The following is a 23,926-nucleotide window of genomic DNA, read 5'->3' as shown; positions in this document are numbered from 1 at the left end:
CATTAATTGAAGAGTTATCAAATTCAAATGGCGAATATTTAATAGCCGAAAAGGCAAACTTATTGAGAGAATACGTAACGATACGTTTACGCGAAGAGTTATCAAATTCAAAAGGCGAATATTTTATAGGCGAAAAGGCGAACTTATTAATGAGAATACTTTTGCTTAGTATTTAATTTTTGTAACCGCAAAAACGTAATTAACAGTTCAGATATACGATTTGAATGGAGTTAGGCTATTCTATTTCACATCACGTTTACCGAATATCTTTCCATCGTTGGGCGGCCAGTAAAGTGTTAAAATCCTTTCTCTTAAATATTTACTACAACACAGTGAGGTAGAGGATAAGTCATTCCCCTTATGGGGCAAACATGTAATAGATATAGGTTTCTTGTCTGGTCAAATGTCGACTTAATAACAATGCATTAATTGAAGAGTTATCAAATTCAAATGGCGAATATTTAATAGCCGAAAAGGCAAACTTATTGAGAGAATACGTAACGATATGTTTTCGTGAAGAGTTATCAAATTCAAATGGCGAATATTTAATAGCCGAAAAGGCAAACTTATTAAGAGAATACGTAACTATACGTTTACGCGAAGAGTTATCAAATTCAAATGGCGAATATTTTATAGGCGAAAAGGCGAACTTATTAATGAGAATACTTTTGCTTAGTACTCAAATTTTTTAGCCACAAAAACGTAATTAACAGTTAAGATACACGATTTGAATGGAGTTAGGCTATTCTATTTCACATCACGTTTACCGAATATCTTTCCATCGTTGGGCGGCCAGTAAAGTGTTAAAATCCTGTCTCTTAAATATTTACTACATCACAATGAGGTAGAGGATAAGTCATTCCCCTTATGGGGCAAACATGTAATAGATATAGGTTTCTTGTCTGGTCAAATGTCGACTTAATAACAATGCATTAATTGAAGAGTTATCAAATTCAAATGGCGAATATTTAATAGCCGAAAAGGCAAACTTATTGAGAGAATACGTAACGATATGTTTTCGTGAAGAGTTATCAAATTCAAATGGCGAATATTTAATAGCCGAAAAGGCAAACTTATTGAGAGAATACGTAACGATACGTTTACGCGAAGAGTTATCAAATTCAAAAGGCTAATATTTTATAGGCGAAAAGGCGAACTTATTTATGAGAATACTTTTGCTTAGTAGTCAAATTTTGTAAGCACAAAAACGTAATTAACAGTTAAGATATACGATTTGAATGGAGTTAGGCTATTCTATTTCACATCACATTTACCGCATATCTTTACATCGTTAGGCGGCCGGTAAAGTTTTAAAATCCCTTCGACTTAAATATTTACTAAATCACAATGAGGTAGAGGATGAGTGATTCCTATTGTAGGGCGAACAAGTATTAGATATACGTTTCTTGTCTAGTCAAATGTCGACTTAATAACAATGCATTAGTTGAAGAGTTATCAAATTCAAGTGGCGAATATTTAATAGCCGAAAAGGCGAACTTTTAAAGAGAATACTTTTGCTTAGTACTCCATTTTTTACGTAAGCACAAAAACGTAATTATCAGTTAGCACTTCTGTTAGAATAGTGTTAACCTATTCTAGTTGAGATCTTATTTACTGAACATCGTTCCATTTTTTGGCAGCCAGTAAAACGATAAAAAATCCTTTAGACTAAAATGTTGAATAAATACTAAAAAGGTAGTGGAGGAGTCTTTCGTTGTGAGGCGAATACGTTATAGATATAGGTTATTTGTTTAGTCAACTATCGACTTAATAACAATGCATTAGTTGAAGAGTTATCAAATTCAAATGGCGAATATTTAATAGCCGAAAAGGCAAAGTTAAAATGGTGCTAATATAATATTTGTACTGTTGTTTACACTTTTTTTTATTAAACCTTGTCGTTAAAAGTATGTATATACATATGTTTCATGTTATGTATATGTACTGTCGTGTACTATAAAATATGTAAATAATATATTTTTATATTAGGTGTACAAATAGAATTCCGCCATTTTTAATCCATAATTAAAGATTACGACAAAATGTTACACTACGTTTGTTCGAAGTATTTTCCATCACACTACTTTTTCTCATCTCTTAAGCAGCATTCGGATACCACTTCTGAAGAATTCTTCATCTTTCGAGTCTATCCACAAATCAACCCAATTTTTGGTATCTTCATATGATGTAACGCATCGGCATAAGTGGTGGTCGGATGGCGCCATGTCTGGTGAATATAGCGGGTGTGATAACCACCTCCCAATTAAGAGTTTTCAAATAGTTTTTACTAGAATCGCAACATCCGGTTAAGCATTTTCATGTAGGAAAATCTATTGTATCTAAAGTAATGACGTTTTTTCGTTAGAACGCTGCTTAATGTCATCAATTGTGTTCGTCTACCGGACAAGGATCCAGTTATGTTTTCACTCGAATGAAGCAACTCTTAATAACAGACATACCGTGCCTTCCTACATTTTCCTTGCACTGCGATCTTTGTCTTCTACGCTGAAGTCATCATCTTTTAACTTTTAAAACCATTTACAACAAGTTTTCTTACTTAAAGCAGCCTTATCATATACAAGCAATCGATGCGCCTTAGCTACAGATTTTTTAAATTAAAGAAATACATTTAAAACTCCCGCAAATGATGCTTATTTTGCCAAAAATGTTGCATGATTTTTAGAAGTAAACTTTTCTTAAGCTTTTCATTTGTCAATTTTTACCTAAATGATGTGCAAACCCATGTTTCTTAAAATGGCGGAAACTTATTTGTATTCCTACACATACGATTTTCATAACTTACCAGTACACACTATACAATATGCTTAAAAACATATTCAATAATATTTCAATACGGCCACCGCATGGAAATCCATATTTATAATTTAAAGTTTTAATAATTATTTTATTATTAAACAACAAAATTGCAAGCCTAACTTTGTAACCTCCAATATTTCTGTTTTACGGTACGTATTTATGGGCACGACGTGTTTATTTTTTTTTGCAAGTTTAAAGTTTACGAGTACCTACTCCGTATTGTATCATTACAACTTTAATTTCATTTACAATCACACCAAATAAGTTTAATTTCTAATGCGCCCGGGCACTACTTTGTTATAATTCTATGATTTAAAATTCATACGTATAAAATCAAAATGACACTTCTAATGACGTATCATTACGATGGTATCGATGTTCGACATATTTACTTAAAACGAAAAACAGCTTTAGGCTATTTAAACAAAACAAAATTTTATTACGGTATGTGACTATTAACTTGTTAAAAAATATTGTATTGTTAGGTTTTCTCTATTAGTGAAAAGGTCAAGTAAGGCAAAAAAGTATAGAGTATACTATTATTTACAAAAAATATATGAACAACTTGAAAACTACGATGTATGGATTCTATGACCTACTTCTAACGATATAGGATCTATTGTTTTATCATAACAATAGAAACATTTGAGTTATGATTTTTGATATACCTGCGGCCAAAAGCGTTAGACTAACCTAAGTAATGTTAAAAACTAGACAAAAATGAAAAAATACTAAGGTATATTAAAAAAAATGTTTCATTACGTTATTTATTGTGTATTAATAAATTAAATATTTAAAAATAAAAAAGAAAAAAAACTATAATAATCTAAAGGGACTTTTGAGCAAATAATTCTCTGTTACATTTAATCACTTTTTTTACTAGTTTGGGCATTTAAGCAATATTCCTTGGGGAAGAATTGTTCCAGATTTCCTATAAAGCTTTCTACGTGTCTTCTTTTAAGGTGGAACAACTATTTCGAACTGCTTTATAGAACTAATCCCATACAAGTACTGTGGGGTTGAGATCAGGACTCTGAGAAGATTACACCATGTTTTTCAACATCCCTTCTGTCTCCTTCTGTTCTAAATAATCTTTGTATAATTTAGACCTAAGTTATGGATCACTGCCTCGTTGGACAATGTACCCATTTCCTCCCAATCTCAATTCAGGAGGAACAGCACATTCTTCTACCTTTACTTTACATTGCTTTTTTTTAATTATTCCTTCAAATCATACCAAATCGCACGTACCATAGCTAGAGAAATAACCCCTGACCATAACGACATTACCACCATGCTTGACGGATGGCACCACAAAGCTTAGCATCATCTTATATTTGGCGATGCCTCGAACGTAAAATCGCCTTTATTACCAACTGATTCAAAAATCATTTTTCTCAGTCCAAAAGCCTTTTTTTTAATCTTCTTCAGTAATCTTGTTGAGTCAGACCTTTTTTTATTTTGTGGCCATAACGGAAGTTTCCTGACAGCAACATGACCGAACTAGTTAGGCTCTAGCAAACGTCTCTTTACCGCGGTCAGTGATACAAGTTCCTATCGAGATTTATTCACTTCTACGTACACTTCTAGTGCTGTTAGGCGGTTATTTCCTTTACTAGGAACGACAATGAAGTTTTCCTCACTAGAATTGGCCCCTTTCAGGCTTCCTGAACGTGGACGATCATCATTATTGTCAATTTCCTTATAATGAATATTTGTGTGATGACCACATATTTTCGACATTTTAAGTTATGAAGCTATCTGAAGTTCGAATTTTCCTTTATTACATAAAATGATAATAGAAAATATTATTTCAGGACTAATTTTACGTATTTTTCCAATTTTAAGTTCGACTTAATAAGAGATAATACAACTGGGCTTACAAGTGGTCTAAAACTTTTGGCCGGCAGAATACCTCGACTTACATTTGACGATGCAAGGACTGTTTTTATTTTCATAAAAATAGAAACATAGGATTTATGATATTTGCTGTACTACGTCTTGCTTCTAACGATGTAAGATCTATGTTTTTTTTTCATAAAAATAGAAACATGGGATTTATGAGTTTTGCTGTACCAAGACTTACATTTGACGATGTAAGATCTAGGTTTTTTTTAATAAAATCACACCAGTTTCTTTTCATAAAACAGAAACAAGAGATTTCTGGTTTTTGTTGTACCACGACTTACATTTAACGACGTGGATCTATTTTCTCTTCGTAAAAAAAACAAACGTGAAAATTATGACGTTTTTGTACTATGTACTTACCTTAAAAATGGTATGGTGTTTGTTTCTTAAAAATAGAAACAAGAGATTTATGATTTTTTCTGTTCTACGACTTACCTTTAATGATGTAAGAGCTACGATGTTTGTTTCTTGAAAATAGAAACATGAGATTTATGTTTTTTTTCTGTTCTAAGACTTACCTCTAACGATGATCTATGGTGTTTGTTTCTTAAAAAAAGAAACAAGAGATTTATGATTTTTTTTCTGTTCTACGACTTACCTCTAACCATGTAAAATCTATGGTTTTTCCATAAAAATAGAAACATCAAATTTATGATTTTTTGCTGTACCACGCCTTACATTTAACGATGTAAGATTATTATTATTCTTCATAAAAAAACGTACATAAGATGTATGTTTTTTTTTCTTTACCACGACTTACCTGGAACGATGGTAAGATCTATGTTTTCTTTTCATAAAAATAGAAACAAGAGATTTATGTTTTTTTCTGTTCTACCACTTACCTCTAACGATGTAACATCTATGGTGTTTGTTTCTTAAAAATAGAAACAAGAGATTTATGATTTTTTCTGTTCTACGACTTACCTCTAACGATGTAAGATCTATGGTGTTTGTCTCTTAAAAATAGAAACAAGAAATTTATGTTTTTTCTGTACTAAGACTTACCTGTTACTAAGTAGGTTCTATGGCTTTTTTTAAACGTGGGATTTATGAGTTTTGTTGTACCACGACTTACATTAAACTATGTAAGATCTATTATTTGTTCATAAAAAAAACAACCAAGATTTATATTTTTTTCTGTTCTAAGACTTATCTCTAACGATGTTAGATCTATAGCTTTTTTTAATCGTGGGATTTATGATCTATTATTTCTTCATAAAAAAAAATAAACGTGAAATCTACGATTTTTTCTGTTGTACGACTTACCTCTAACGATGTTATATTTATGGTGTTTGTTTCTTAAAAATAGAAACAAGAGATTTATGTTTTTTTCTGTTCTACGACTTACCTTTAATGATGTAAGAGCTACGATGTTTGTTTCTTGAAAATAGAAACATGAGATTTATGTTTTTTTTCTGTTCTAAGACTTACCTCTAACGATGATCTATGGTGTTTGTTTCTTAAAAAAAGAAACAAGAGATTTATGATTTTTTTTCTGTTCTACGACTTACCTCTAACCATGTAAAATCTATGGTTTTTCCATAAAAATAGAAACATCAAATTTATGATTTTTTGCTGTACCACGCCTTACATTTAACGATGTAAGATTATTATTATTCTTCATAAAAAAACGTACATAAGATGTATGTTTTTTTTTCTTTACCACGACTTACCTGGAACGATGGTAAGATCTATGTTTTCTTTTCATAAAAATAGAAACAAGAGATTTATGTTTTTTTCTGTTCTACCACTTACCTCTAACGATGTAACATCTATGGTGTTTGTTTCTTAAAAATAGAAACAAGAGATTTATTATTTTTTCTGTACTAAGACTTACCTATAACGATGTAAGATCTATGTTTTTTTAAACGTGGGATTTATGACTTTGTTGTACCACGACTTACATTAAACGATGTTAGGTCTATTATTTCTTCATAAAAAAAATAAACGTGAGATTCACGATTTTCTCTGTTCTACGACTTACCTCTAACGATGTAAGATCTATGGTGTTTGTTTCTTAAAAATAGAAACAAGAGATTTATGGTTTTTTCTGTACTAAGACTTACCTGTAATGATGTAAGATCTATGGCTTTTTTAAACGTGGGATTTATGAGTTTTGTTGTACTACGACTTACATTAAACGATGTAAGATCTATTATTTCTTCATAAAAAAAATAAACGTGAAATCTACGATTTTTCTGTTGTTCGACTTACCTCTAACGATGTAATATTTATGGTGTTTGTTTCTTAAAAATAGAAACAAGAGATTTATGATTTTTTCTGTTCTACGACTTAACTTTAATGATGTAAGAGCTACGGTGTTTGTTTCTTGAAAATAGAAACAAGAGATTTATTATTTTTTCTGTTCTACGACTTACCTCTAACGATGTAAGATCTATGGTGTTTGTCTCTTAAAAATAGAAACAAGAAATTTATGTATTTTTTTGTACTAAGACTTACCTATAACGATGTAAGATCTATGTTTTTTTTAAACGTGGGATTTATGACTTTGTTGTACCACGACTTACATTAAACGATGTAAGGTCTATTATTTCTTCATAAAAAAAATAAACGTGAGATTCACGATTTTCTCTGTTCTACGACTTACCTCTAACGATGTAAGATCTATGGTGTTTGTTTCTTAAAAATAGAAACAAGAGATTTATGATTTTTTCTGTACTAAGACTTACCTGTAATGATGTAAGATCTATGGCTTTTTTAAACGTGGGATTTATGAGTTTTGTTGTACTACGACTTACATTAAACGATGTAAGATCTATTATTTCTTCATAAAAAAAATAAACGTGAAATCTACGATTTTTCTGTTGTTCGACTTACCTCTAACGATGTAATATTTATGGTGTTTGTTTCTTAAAAATAGAAACAAGAGATTTATGATTTTTTCTGTTCTACGACTTAACTTTAATGATGTAAGAGCTACGGTGTTTGTTTCTTGAAAATAGAAACATGAGATTTATGTTTTTTTCTGTTCTAAGACGTACCTCTAACGATGATCTATGGTGTTTGTTTCTTAAAAAAAGAAACAAGAGATTTATGATTTTTTTTCGGTTCTACGACTTACCTCTAACCATGTAAAATCTATGGTTTTTCCATTGATCTATAACTAAAGATCCGCCACAAGCGGGCAAAACTTGAAACATACAAAATACGGCAAGTGGTGTAAAACGACTCCAGCCAAGTCCAGTCGCTCTCGCGCGGCGTAGTAATACACACGAATGTCACTGAACACGTTAAACGTCATTATTTTAAATTTAAAGCCTCAAAATGCCTTCTTGTGCAATGCGTAAATGCAAAAATTATGCTCGACAAAGAAACAAACTTCATGGAATCACCTATCACACGTAAATGAAGAGAAATTATTAAATTTTGTTTATTTTTCGTGTTCGATCCGCCATGATTACGTGAGTAACCAGAAAGAGACAAAGTATGTTTTTGTCAATGAAAGTGATAAAGACGCAAAATGCATGGTCATAGATCAACAGAACTAAAGTGACATTTTATTGAATCTGACGATGTTCATATGTCGTATGTTATAGTTTAAGATCCCACTGCTTAATTTTTATATTAGTGTGTTTTTAGTCAAAATATAACATTTTATGGTTTATTTTAATAAAATAAAATCGATATATGGGAAATTCTGTATCGTAATCTTTAAATTTCCTTCGATACCTGTGGTAAATAATAAAAAATATTACCATAAAATGTATATAGGATAGTATACGGTATTTTAAAATTTCTTTAATTGAATAAATATTTCAATCATTAAGGTCGTATTTCTTCCTTAACCTAAACATAATTTAATAAACAATCTTTGTATAGCCAGAAATTAATCCTCAAAAAAACCACGGTAAAATTAAAATCTTATATATAAAATTCTCATGTCACAATGTTAGTTACTCTGTACCTACTCCTGCGAAACGGCTTTACTGATTTTCACCAAAATTTATACGCATATTCAGTAAGTCTGAGAATTGGCTACTATCTATTTTTCATATCTCTTAAGTGATAAGGGTTGTTCACCCTTAACATTTTTTTATTTATATGGCAACACAATGCTTGCTGGGTCAGCTAGTACATTTATAAAATTTACACAACTTTGCAATTAATGGTCGTGTGTAAAATAAAACTGATAATAATAAACATAGATTAGTAAAGATACTTCGCCACCTTGAAATTGAAATAAGCCACAAACGGCTTAATAGTAAGTTCTTTTTTGAATTCTTGACAAATAAAGATATTTTTAGAGAAAATTTACGAATAAATAACTAATACTGCGTAATTTACATAATAAATAAATAATTATTTCAAATATTTTAGAGACATTTTAGCACGGAGACGTGGCAAAACTTTTTTACGCAACTATTTCAATTCTCAAAACTGGGTACATTTTCTTGTTAGGAGTGAGTAATATTTACTAATCTATGATAATAAATATAAACAATTTTTAAATCGTATATTTTAAACCAGTCGATACATCTGTATAGATACATTCTTTCAAATTATATTTTTATATAATAATAATTTATTTAGTTAAACTGTACTATAACATTTCTAAGTAAACGATGTACTAAAACTATTATCGACAGTTTTGGACATTGTTTACCTTCTGTTCCATTATTTCTTTGTCTTTGACAAGCATGCGTATCAATGAGAAAGCCACCATACGTCCCGTTTTTACGGGACAGTCCCTTTTTTCGATGCTTCGTGCCGTTGTTTCCGAAATGAACCGTTGCCATTGTCAATTAAGTAACAGTAAATAGTATAATTGTGAAAAAAAACATGGGGTGCTCCATTTATCAGTTTTCATAAAGCGCCCCACATTTTTTGCACAATTATACTATTTACTGTTCCTTAAATGATACCTATATTGAAAATTATTTTCTACTTTTTAGTTAATTTTATCATAAAAGCGTGTTTTTTATTATTTTTAACTATATTTTTTCAAGTAAAAAGTATTTGACATAAAAAAATCGATGTCCCGTTTTAAGTAAGTAATCATTGGTCACTATATTCCATGGTCAATATTTACGTTTGCGTACACTTGAAACGCAAGGTCAAACACTAGTTGTCTTTTTTTATCACATTGTTCTAATAGCTCTGTCCCTTATAGAACATTTGTCTATGTAGTTAAAGGTAAGTAAATTAAAAAACGTGCATGTGTGCTATCAAAGCAGTTTCGCTCAAGTTTTCTCTTAAGTTAGTGGGCGTATAACGTGTCTAGTATAAAATGTCATTGGGTTTTTCCATAAAAATAGAAACATGAAATTTATGATTTTTTTCTTTACCACGACTTACCTGGAACGATGGTAAGATCTATGTTTTCTTTTCATAAAAATAGAATCATGCGATTTATGATTTTTTCTATTCCATTACTTACCTCTATCAATTTAAGATCTTTCGTTTTTGTTAATGAAAAATAGAAACAAGAGATTTATGATGTTTTCTGTACTAAGACTTACCTGTAACGATGTAAGATCTATGGCTTTTTTAAACGTGGGATTTATGAGCTTTGTTGTACTACGACTTACATTAAACGATGTAAGATCTATTATTTCTTCATAAAAAAAATAAACGTGAAATCTACGATTTTTTTCTGTTGTTCGACTTACCTCTAACGATGTAATATTTATGGTGTTTGTTTCTTAAAAATAGAAACAAGAGATTTATGATTTTTTCTGTTCTACGACTTACCTTTAATGATGTAAGAGCTACGGTGTTTGTTTCTTGAAAATATAAACATGAGATTTATGTTTTTTTCTGTTCTAAGACTTACCTCTAACGATGATCTATGGTGTTTGTTTCTTAAAAAAAGAAACAAGAGATTTATGATTTTTTTTCTTTACCACGACTTACCTGGAACGATGGTAAGATCTATGTTTTCTTTTCATAAAAATAGAATAATGCGATTTATGATTTTTTCTATTCCAATACTTACCTCTATCAATTTAAGATCTTTCGTTTTTGTTAATTAAAAATAGAAACAAGAGATCTATGATTTTTTCTATTCTACCACTTACCTCTAACGATGTAAGATCTATGGTGTTTGTTTCTTAAAAATAGAAACAAGAGATTTATGTTTTTTTCTGTACTAAGACTTACCTATAACGATGTAAGATCTATGGTTTTTTTAAACGTGGGATTTATGAGTTTTGTTGTACTACGACTTACATTAAACGATGTAAGGTCTATTATTTCTTCATAAAAAAAATAAACGTGAGATTTACGATTTTTTCTGTTGTACGACTTACCTCTAACGATGTAAGCTCTATGGTGTTTGTTTCTTATAAATAGAAACAAGATATCTATGATTTTAGCTGTACCACGACTTATCTTTAACGATGCTGACATCGTTAGTGGTAAGTCGTGGTACAGCTGGAAAAACCATAGATCTGAATCTATGGTTTTCCATAAAAATAGAAACATGAAATTTATGATTTTTTGCTGTACCACGCCTTACATTTAACGATGTAAGATCTATTTTTTCTTGATAAAAAAGATATACAGGAAATGTATGATTTTTTTCTTTACCACGACTTACCTCTCACGATGGTAAGATCTATTTTTTTTTCATAAAAGAAGAATCATGAGATTTATGATTTTTTGTATTCCATTACTTACCTCTTACAATTTAAGATTTTTCGTTTATGTTTATTAAAAATAGAAACAAGAGATTTATGTTTTTTTCTGCACCACGACTTACAATTCATGATGTAAGATCTATGGTTTTGTTTCAATAAAATTAAAAAGATGAAATTCCTGATTTTTTTTGTATCATGACATACATGTAACGATTTAAGATGTATGTGTTTTTATCTTATATATAGAAACATGAGGTTTATGATATTAGGTCACTGGTTAATTCCGAATTATAATTTTGTACCTTTGTGCACTAGTGAAAATAATGCAGTTGAATAATCTAGATAACTACAGTTGAGTGGTGCCTTCACTTGGCGACCGGTCAGCCGTAATGCAACACTCGCGTCGGAAAAGGTCCTTCCGTGGCCCGCCGTTAATACTTATATGTATAAAATAATTGGTCGTCCCGTGACGAATTCAGAGTTAAGAATACCAAATTGTGATAGAAACGTAAAATTACAAATTTCAAATTTACTCTTTATTTCGACTAGTTCGAAATACTGAAAAAGAAATATGATCTACGAATCTATGTTTTATTTTATCAAATGTGTTTAAGTGATGAAAGATTTGATGAGTGATCTATTGTTTTTTCATAAAATCAAGAGAATTATGTGTTTTGGCACTACGACTAACTTTTAAGGATATAAGATCTACTGGATTGTTTTCCAAAAAAATAATACAAGTAAATTACGATATATGATTCTACGAACCACTTCTATGGAATTATGAATTTTTTCAAAAAATTACAAACATGAAAATTACGATTCTACGATTCCTACGATTCCTAAGAGTCCTACGATTTTTGCTATGGATTAATATTTTGTATTTTCATAAAAATCTATATAAATATGAAAATCATTTTTAGGCAAATATCCCTGACTTCTACAAAAAAAAAAAAAAAGATTTGAAATATATCACTAAGCGCAAAAAAGTAAGTAAGAATAAAACACCAAAGTTATTGTAAAGTTACGATTTCACTCATGTCTTTACTCCCATCACATTTATTTAAAAAAAATCGAAATACGATATTTTAGTACGTTACAAGCATCATTTTCATTACCAAATATGCAATGTTAGATTTCTGTATTGAAATTTTTTATGTGTATAATATAAGAATTAAAGGTAAATTCACACATTAAGTAAATTCTTTAACATGGTCCATATACCTATCATAAAAATAAAGAATGAACTGGCCGTGTAGGGTTAACAGAAAACGAACTGATTTATTATTAATTATTTTTTTTTCTTCCATTAACAACGATGACGCAAGGTTAGAGTTCTATGTTAAAATTAGTTTAGGATAATATATACCCGACTGTAAATGTGTCTTACAAGTATAGGTAACTTACTTTTTCAAATTGGTTATAAAGCGATTTTCAAAATACAAGTAGCCCGCTACAATTTTTGAAAGATTTTACAAGTATACTTTGTTAAAAAAGGTACGATATGTTTGTAGGACTGTCGTGTCTACTACTACTAGTTCAGACTACTACTACTCTCTCCAATGAGCATTTGATGCTCTCACATGCTGAAATAAGTTATTGTGTTTTATATATCTTATAGGCTATGGTATCTTCTTGAGGGCTATATTTTTTCCCGGGATTTGGGAATCAACCAAACTATACCTCCGCCATGCTGCGAAGAGAATTCATGTAAACAAACCGATATAAGGGGCATCAATAATCTAGCACTGTAAACATTATAAATTCCATTGTTTTCATTTTTATCTATATAGATAACATTTGGTCCGAATTGGGTTAGGTATTCTAATTACAAATGGGTTATCCAAAATGTTACTTACTGTTTTTGAGATTCAGATTTTTTAATATTTTGTAATACTGTGTAGGATCACAGTGTTTTGCCGTTTTTCACTGTACTTAGGTAGCGAGCATTACAATTTAAATAAATATTGATACAACTGCTAACAGTGTAAAATGGCATTTTTTGCAGACGAATTTACACATGATTTTTGTAAAAAAATAGAAAAAGTTAATTGAATAGTCTAAGTGCAAATATTTGAATGGAATGAATTTTTAAATGAATATAATTAGAGACATTGCATTAACGTTTTATTTACTGATCATAATTTATGTTTCACATGGCCGCCCTTATTTCTAACATAAATCCGCATCTGTTTTCGTAATCCAAACTTTCAACACCCGTATTAAGTGCAAATATTTGATCCAGGGTTAAAATAATGAGCGAATGAATAAAATTTGAGACATTGCATTAACATTTTATTTACTGATCATAATTTATGTTTCACATGGCCGCCCCTATTTCTAATATAAATCCGCATCTGTTTTCGTAATCCAAATTTTCAACAACCGTATTAATTATTAAGATTAATTTGGGTATTAATTATTAAGGCGTATTCATTATTAAGATTAATACCAAGTCTATTACTTAGCTAAGTTTACCTGAGTCCTTGACTCTAAAATATTATAGAAACTTAAAAATTGTTTTAATATAGGTACACGACCAACGGCGGGTATTAAAAAAATCGTATCTCGTGAAACTGATTCGTAACAAAAAACCGCCACGTAAATAAGTATACATTCGATACGAAATTAGTATTACATCACGCATTTTAGAAACGTTTATAAATTAATAAAACTTTTTTTCCATGAACAGTTTCTAGTGAAGTTTGCACGGTTTAGTAATGGCACAGTATAACAAGATTATTTGATATCAATCTCTCGGGAACTACGTATCCTATATTGTTCTTACACATTTATGAATGTTTCTTGTGAACCTCTTTTCTTCTGTCTTAGGAGATACTCTTGTGAACTCAGAAATTCTTTTTTTAGGTAGTAATAAACTATAATATTCTAGTGCGCGCTACGATGTTTTCAAATCAAATTAAACCAAATAGTGTATTTGTTAATAGATATAGGTACAGCATGGTGGTATATATATTACTGACAGTTCCATTATATCTAGTCATATTATTATGACATACAAATATTATAATAATTATTTATAATACAAAAGATTACAAAATTGAAACATAATATAAGTCGGCCTATTCGCGCAATCTCTGATCGACAACGATTAAAATTTCATACGGTTAATGGATTAAAATTCAACGGCTGCTCTTTTGTCAAAAGCTAAACCTACCTAAAGCTAACTTACCAAGTCTATTACTTAGCTAAGTTTACCTGAGTCCTTGACTCTAAAATATTATAAAAACTTAAAAATTGTTTTAATATAGGTAACACGACCAAAGGCGGGTATTAAAAAAATCGTATCTCGTGAAACAAAAACCGCCACGTGAATAAATATACATTCGTCACGAAAAAGGTATCACATCACGCATTTTAGAAACTTTTATAAATGAATGATACTTTTCTTTCATGAACAATTTGCAGTAAGTGAAGTTTGCACGGTTTAGTAATGGCACAGTATAACAAGATTATTTGATCTTGTAAAGTTGAAACTAACGTCAGTAGTGTTAGACATTGTATTTTTAGTAGGTAGATGGCTCTTTATACTATTTTATTTAAATGTTTCTAGTACTGTCTTGAGTTTATTTTATCTAATTGACTTTATATAAGGTGTCTAAGCATAGCGAATATTGACCATTGTATAATAATGCATTTTTTCGGTATTATATATATGAAATCCGTGTACGTTATATACACGGTACGTTTATATATCCGTGTAAGTTTTATATTATACGCTGTTACTTACGCTTAATTTCGAAGTGTTTAATACTGTGTAGTGTATATATGAGTAAAATTAATACAAATTTTAACGATTGAGTGACATAAGTTCTTTGGTGACAGTTCAAGAGCTAGTTTCAAAGTGGTGAATTTAATTTATGGTATAGTGTTTTTGTGACAGTTATTGTATAACAGTTGTTTTATTGTTGTTCATGTGATTCAAGTGATAAAATTATTTATCTTGTATTATTTGAACATTAATGTAAATATATAAATAAAATTAAAAACTGTTTTGAATTAAATACAACTTTAATTTTTCTTACTCTTTCGATCGGAACACAGCAGTCTTGTACTGCTAGTCACAATATAACACCAGTTAAAAGTTACACTAGATAAAAGATATATTAATTATTAAAAGTAAAAGTTATATTATTCATCAATTAATTATTTTATTAACCACAACTTATATTATATAAATACATTTTTACTTTGTTTTTCTAAAATGTATGTCCTACTGAAGTCTATTCGGAACTGGTGAGGTTCGCGGTTTTTATTGATGCGACATCAAAGGTGAAGACGGCAATCGCTTTTCGTTTCGATTTTTAAACAATATACACGGTGCAATTTGAAGAAATATATGTCATAAAAATTAAAGGTTGTCTATTTTTTAAAACGATGATCGGAAGAAATTCCTCACAACGGAAAAGGTTATTAAACAATAATATTACTTTTACGACTAACTGCGTTGACGTATTAAATATCATTGACTAACTGCAAAATTACGTAAAACAGTTCTTATACTACATTATTTATTTTTTTATATTCGCGTGATTTACTATTATCATTATTTTTAATTTAATTACACTATTATTGTTATGACATGTGATCAATTGATCACTTTGTGTGTACGCGTGTGGCAAAAAAAAGATCTGTTCAGTGAGTCGCGTGGTTTGTGGTGAAGTGGTTACTTGTGAATCATTTATATAGGATATATTCGTTAACGTTTTAACTTACCGTTTTAAAATGTATTTATTAACCATTTACAATTTACCGTTGTAAATGGTTAATAAATACATTTTAAAATTAGGTGTAAAAAATAAAATTAAGTGTAAAAATATAGGTAACGCAATATAAACTGAAATAAAATAAATACAATGCAAACAAAGAAAAATGTACTACTAATCTGTAATAGACCAGTATATTCCTTAAAATGTGCAGTGTGTGAATTAATATTTTTGTGGCGGGTTATATATTGAAACAAGTAAACGGACGAAAAGCTAAAAGTGTGTGCAAATATGGAGATGTAAGAAAAATACGAAATATTTTCGAATTCTGAAACGATTTTATCAAAACTAAACAATAAACAAATTAATCCAAAAATAATTTACAATTTCCCAGGGAAATTATACTACTTAGATTTTTGTAATATAAAATTTCATTATAATAAAATCATGGTGATTTAAAATATGTTAATGTGTAAAAAGGAACCTAATAAAATATCAGCATATTTGGTAGGTTGCATAGAGAAACTTATTATAATATTATTAAATGTTAAGAAATTTTAGAGTAAAGTTAAAACAATAAATATTTAAAATAATATGATTGATTTTATTTATATAGTCTTCTTATATTCTTCAAGTTATTCAATGCGGATGTTATAAGAAAAAAGTTATTTAATAAAATAATTCTACCATAATACAAAATAAAAGTCGTATAAATAAAACGAAATTTTCATCTAAACAATCATATATAGGATAATTAAGACGACAAAATAAGGGTTTAGGTAAATATTAGGGGTGATGAACTTAAAAATATAGTTTAAATTTTTCAACTCGTCGTACTGAAGAAGTGCAGTTTGTGTTATTGCTGAATACGTGATTTTTAATTGTGGTGTATTGTGTATCAATTTCTGAAGATAAATTTGCGAATAAAAATATATGTGTAGGACGTATTTATAACAATAAATACACAGTTGAATAAGAAAAAATAATATCGATAATTAACAACTAGGTTATTTGAAATCCAAAACCATTCATATTTATATAAATATTGTTTTAAGTAAGATTAAACTGAAAAAGATACTAAAAATGTAGTCAAAAATACGACTTGCAAACTAAAATTAACCTCCAAGCAGATACAATTTAATCCTTGGCAATATTCCAATCGAATAAAACAGAAAAATAAAAAAAAAAACAAATAATTAATATTTTACAGTAAGAAAATTAAAACAATAATTTAAAAGTTACTTAAAATGTGCCTGTGAGTTGTCGTAACGTTGATTGACTTTGTGTTAAAGTGAACGTATACGTATGTGATTTAATAAAAGTTTATTTTTGTATGAAATGCGAAATAAATTTTATTATAATACAACATTTACGTAATATTTTAATTACCTTTTTATACCACTTTATGCGTACTATAATATAAAATAAATGTAAAATATCTTATTTTTATAACTACTTATAATAACTATTTTATCACTACGTTATAATGAGCTTCTGCGCTGCACTTCAGTTAATTTATTATTTTTATACAAAGTGTCATTAATTTTATATGTTACAACTTTTTAAACTTTTATTTGCTAGCATAGTATTATAAGGTTCTGACGTTTGCTTGACTTTTGTTTTCATGAAAATATTTTATAAAATGATCGTAGGAATGATGAAGAGCATGCTTAACAAAGTTAACAACACTCAATAATATGTGAAGAAATTTGATGATACGATTATTAATAATCGCAAACGGTTGATAAAGAAAAAACAGTATTATTCATACATATATAATAACTCTCATAAATAACTATTTAAAAAGAACGTTGAAACGTATAGTTCAATATCGAAACTGAAAAGATGATCATTAGTTAAAATATATTTTTCAAATACTCAACTACTTTACAAAATGACATAGAAATATAAAAGACAACTTGCAATATGTATCAATAAAACTAAGGCATTATGAAAATTATTACTACCTGAAACTGTATCCACCTTACAAAATATTTATAAAGTTGATGTTTGAATGATTACTCTTAAATAGACAGGCACAATATTATTGTTCGAAACTAAAAGAAAAACATTAAATGCACATCATACAAAGCATAGAAGTCAGTATGATTATACATATAATCGTCATTTTTATGGAGTATAACTATTGAGTAAATGTAAAATGTAAAGAATATAAAATGATTAGAATAAGGAATAATTTAATTATCAATAAAATGAAGTTATCGTTTGACAATAGTTGAGTAGCTTAAGTTTCAAATAGAATTTATGACCAAATAAAATCAAATAGAATATATATTTCAAATAGATACACGATTACATACGAGTGCATATCTATGAAATAAGTAAAGACAAAAGTATTGTAAGTGTAAGTTATTGTAAGATACATAAACACAATTATGTTTACAAATATGAGTAAAAATCAGGCAATTGAGCGGTATTATATTAAAATACATAAAATACATAGAATATTACTACTAAGTAAATATTATTAGTAGGTAAATGATAAGAAAATAATGAGCAAATAGATAAAGTAATGATATAATACGAACTTATTATTCAATTGAATATGTCGATAGGAATACATAAATACAAAAATTAGATATTTAAAACTGTTTCAGGCTTGATATAAATAAGAAACGCTAATTATAATTGGATATTAAAATGATTTTCAAACCAAATATGAGCGAAAAGTATTGAATATCATCCAATTTTAATTACTCTGTTAGACGGCAATAATTATGATTTAGAAATCAATATATATTAAAAACTGTCTTAGGCGACAATAAATACGCTTTAAGAATGATATCAATATGTAAATATTTAAAACTGTTTCAAGTTTAATACGAGCGAGAAATACTAATTATGATGCGAAATTAAGAGTTTTTTTAGGTGCGAATTAATATGATTTAGTAATAAAACTGTTTCGAACTTAATATAAGTAAAAAATGCTTATTATCATCCGATATTAAAACTGTTTCAGTGATAATAATTATGATTTAAGAATTATAACTGTTATTTTATATTTAAAACTGTTTTAGCCCTAATATGAGTGAGAAACTCTAATTAGAGTATGGGCATATTTTAAAATATTGATTACAATATAGAACAGTAATGAAGAAACGTAAATTTACTAATTCAATCATTGTAAGTTGAAATAAGGCTTATAAAATGTGAAAAGTAATGCAAATATAGTAATCGTACAAAGTATTTGTACATATATAGAAAAGACAACTAGGTATATATATTTAAATACACTATATTAGATGCATAAGATGAAAGGAAATTAAGAGAAAAAGGAGTAAAAACGTTCGTTATAACGAAAATAAATCAACTAAGGTGAAAGAGTATTTTCATAATTTATAAGATGATGCAATTGATGTAATTAATAAATTACAAAGTTTTAATACTGAGAACAACGATGGCAAGATAATGAATGTTTTCGGTTGTAAAACAAGTATTATACCTAAAATAAAATACAATAAAATAACCAAATTATTCAGGTATAGATTAAACTCTATGACTACAGAATATCAGGATTCTTGGTATAATATACCGTAATAACGAGAAGGTTGATGTTGATTTAAATAATTCAAATATAAGATAACTGTTTCCATATAAAATAGTATATAATATGATACGTTACAAGAATCGAACGATTAAGAAATGCTAGGAATAAAACAATGAATGTTCTAGTGATTCGAAAAAACCGGTACACATTAGCAAGATAAAGGCTTCTTCACATAATATAATAGATACACCCATAATATAAAAGACAGAAGTATGAATATTTAATAGAAGTTATTATCATTTAAGAGGCATAACTGTAGTAGATCAGTATTAAAACTATTTTAGACTTAATATGAGTGAGAAACCATAGTTATAATTCGATATTTCGACATATTTAAGAACATTATAATTTATAAAGTCAGGTAATCTGAGTAATTAAAATCATCGTTTAATTACTTACATTGGTAAAACATGGAAAAACAAATTATGATGGAATGGAATGTTATAGAAAAGTATAATAGGTATATGGTGAAAAATAGGAAACTACATGAATGAGGTACATTAGGTAGCAAAATTACAATAAGAATAAATATAAGCTATATGTTATTATCAAGATGGGTCATTATAAAAACTGTTCAGTATAGATTTTGCTTTATTTTCTATAAGAATTGAGCTGTAACATACAACAAGATAACATAGGATGTATACTGTACAACTGTACATTGTATGAAAAAGTATCAGTGTTGAAAAATTAGGTATATTAAACAAATACGAGTATTACACAATAATTATAATTGATATAAACGGGAATATATTTAATATTATAGGCAAACAGGTCGACTCATTACTGTTACATTAGAACTAGATCCACAATATATACCTTGATCGTAAATTTTATCTTTATTATTATTTTTAAAATAATATGCAGGTATGCAAATAACTTGCTAAAAACATTTATAAATATATTTGGAAAGATTTCCGATTTTTTTGATTTTTCATTGATTCATGGTTTTTTTTATGAAAGTAGCCCGTTTACCCCTTCCGTTATCTCCTTTTTATCAAAATTTACAGGTCTTTTCCTCTCCATATTTTGACAGAAATTCTACGTAGTGTTGCATATCATCTATGCTTACTTACTTAAACGTATATTGTCTATTAGTAAAATATCATTCGCGAACCCAGACTAGAATATAAATTATATGAGAGTTCTACTATTACAACTATTACTACGAGTATCAAAGTTTGCATAAATTTTAAATTCAATGTGCTAAAATTGTCCTTGTCCTAATGTTAGCCTATTATCAATAAAATTCTCTAAAACTTCAAAATATTTATTTATTATTAAAATCTAAAGAATTTGTCTTCTTCGAGTGTATTTCATATTTTCTTTAAGTCTTACTCTCTACAGTTGGTTATCTTGATGGCTTGTGATTTCTTGTCAGCGTTCAATTTTGCGTCCGTTGTGAGTCGTCTTGCTTGTTGATTGCTTCGGGGTTATTGGTCAAGATTTCATTTATTTGTTGTTTTGTTTTAAACATCGATTGTCACTGACGTCCGCCTTATATGTACATCTGTATTTATGTCGTGGATAATATTAAAATAGAAACATCTACTGTTGTGTACGGTTTTTTCAGCAATGAACAGTAAACTTTGTGCAAATATTATCCAAATTTTAAAGTGTTTATCATTTTTAAATTAACAAGAAATACTAAGAATAATTTACATTTATAAAATCCAAAATCCCATTTTAATAGCGAATGACAATTGACCATATAATAAGCATTTTCAGAAATGCAAAAATGTACACTTTACACCTATATATTATATATTTTAATACATATACTTGTATGTACTGTACACATAAATTATTAGTCATATAATTTACATTTATATTTAATATTGTATTAATATATTTAATATATTAATGCCACAAAAATTAAATTTAATCCAATATCATATACAATTATTTAGAGTAAAACTAAAGGAATATTTTTTTTAAATATAATTATTTTATTAACCATGTTAGCCAACTGAAAAAAATCTAAGGATTTAACAGCAATAAAGGCACAGACATTATATTTACAAAATGTTCCCAAGTGTTACTACTAAGTCTGATTTTTTCTCGTGTATATTGTGCCTAAGCCATGTAACAAATATTTATTATCTCGTATGATTCTATTACAGGAGTTTCGTTTCGTTCGTGTTTTGATTTTTTTGATGGCAACGACTCTTCAAACACAATCTCTGATCGGTAGTAGAAGCGTTAAATAATATATGAGCAGATATCAAATACTAATAAGAGGAATAGAATACAGAACTAGATAAATACAAAATATAGGCTGAGAGCACTCACTTCTCTCCCCAAATGTCGTTGCCGTTAAGGAGTTACCCTATTCGTGTTTTAAGGTATTATTCTTAACTAAGTTTGAAAATATCTATAAATTGTATCGCCCTAACATCATCTATTTTACATTTCACAAATAGAATAATTGCATTTCTTAAATTAAAATGTAAAAAATAACTTCAATCCCATTATCAGCTAGTTTAATTTTAATAAATAATATATTTCATGATATTTCATTATGTTTTTGTAATAATTTATTCGATGTCATTCAACAGTGCAGCCGCGGACGGGTTATTATCGACCATTAATAACTTCTCAACAAATATGTTGATGAATTTATTAACCTCTGAGCAGACACGTTTCGTTTGCTTGCTATCTAGATGAGGCTCAGATCTTCCCAACATCGTCAGTTTAGGATATTTCCTTATTTAAAAAGGTATATAAAAGACACACACTAACTTAAAATTATTAATTTTAGATAATAACAATCAATTATATTACGTTTTAGTTATAAAATCCTTTAGTTATAAAAATAAAATTTACGACTTAAAATAGAAAACACAATTGCTTGATAAACACACTCTTTTGACGAGTTACTTTCAATGTATGTCTTTAAAACGTGTTATATTAAACTTACATTTCAGGATTTTAATTAAAGCACTACTTTTACATTCATATTTATTCTACAGATGATAACCGTGTATGAAACCAAGTTGAATAGATACTATGAACACGATATGTAAAACATAATAAGAATTAAGAGTATAAATATGAGAATGCTTTCCGAGAAGAATAAGTTATTGAACTTACATAGCGAGTAACGAGAGTTAAATTAGTGAGGTATTTCAAAACACATCATTATATTTTTTTCAATTACAGTAAAGTTTTTACTAAAAATTTTTAATACTTACGTGGTAAAGGTTTTAAAAATCTAGTTTTGTTTAATAATTACAGGAAATTACGGTTTGTTCGTGGAATATTTTTTGTTGTCGACACTTGTTCCACACTCGTCAACAATCGCGAACCATGGCTCGGGCAGGTGCAGGGTTTAAGTCGATCATAACTCCTAAGCAACTACTAGGAAAAAACTGAGAATCAGTAGTAATGTAGTAGTGGAAACTGCACAAAAAGATTTTGTGTAATCTTCAATTAAGAAATCACCATAGGAATAGATTCGACTTAAAGATTATAAAGGTATTGTAGCAACAATTTACACTTACAAAATATAATAGTAAAAAAATATACAGAACTTAAAAACAATTTTTTTTGAATAATTTAGAATCTTAGATGATAAGTTTATTTAACTAGCTTCCAGTGTTTCATTACTTGATTTTCAGATGATCAGTGTAGGGGTATGGAAATTGATGCAGAGCAGGGTTAATTGGTATTTAGTAACATCTAGGTAAATAAATTATATATATTACATACAAACATCTAGTTATTTTAATTTAATCTTCATGAATCTTCATTCGCAGATACCTTTGTGAATATAAAGTTAAAAAGTTATATTCAAATTAAAAGTCTGTAATTTTTAAGTTTGTAAATAGATAGATATATTATATATAATTGTTACTTAATTAATAAATGCACCTCGAATAATTAAAAGTCTTAAGTCCGGGAATTTAATTTACAATTTTTAATTTTATTTATTGTTTTAAATACTATACTATTTAAATATTACTATTATCCGTAAATTTTCTTGGTATTTCTATAAAAATGTATTTATATTTAGTTACATATAAATATTTATGCTTAGATAAATTAGACAAATTATCAACGTAATAATAGTATAATAGGTTTACATATATTTCCTTTAACTTAGTAATAAATTAATTTTAATTTGAATGTAACTATAAATTTGTTATTAATACTATAATTAATAGTAAAGTATCGCATTTATTTCTTAAACTTAAATTATTAATTTAAGATATATTTAAGCGTAATATAACTATCATTGCAATCATATTTACTATGGTTTATTATTTTACAAGTAAACTTACATAGTCTTATGACAAATCTATTAA

The 23,926-nt window shown here is 28.2% G+C and overlaps 1 long non-coding RNA gene across 3 annotated transcripts in view; it reads left to right on the top strand.

The window, feature by feature from the left end:
• LOC140750693 (uncharacterized) overlaps positions 1-23,333 on the top strand; it is a 56,823-nt gene extending 33,490 nt beyond the window's left edge. For 2 of the 3 annotated variants that reach the window (XR_012103240.1, XR_012103239.1), the window contains 5 exons: positions 21,743-21,964; positions 22,178-22,338; positions 22,592-22,742; positions 22,857-23,096; positions 23,240-23,333. This is a non-coding gene — a long non-coding RNA (uncharacterized LOC140750693). Of the gene's footprint in view, positions 1-21,742; positions 21,965-22,177; positions 22,339-22,546; positions 22,743-22,856; positions 23,097-23,239 lie in introns of all 3 variants that reach the window. The other variant, XR_012103241.1, reaches the window with a different exon arrangement.
• Positions 23,334-23,926: the final 593 nt, after the last annotated feature.

This window comes from Epargyreus clarus, unplaced genomic scaffold (genome assembly GCF_041222505.1).
Source record: "Epargyreus clarus isolate Ecla_fem2 unplaced genomic scaffold, WU_Ecla_fem_2.2 ptg000021l, whole genome shotgun sequence".
NCBI classification, from domain to species: Eukaryota; Metazoa; Arthropoda; class Insecta; order Lepidoptera; family Hesperiidae; genus Epargyreus; species Epargyreus clarus.
The sequence above is the reverse complement of the archived record's forward strand: the minus strand, read 5'-3'. Positions and strand labels throughout refer to the sequence as shown.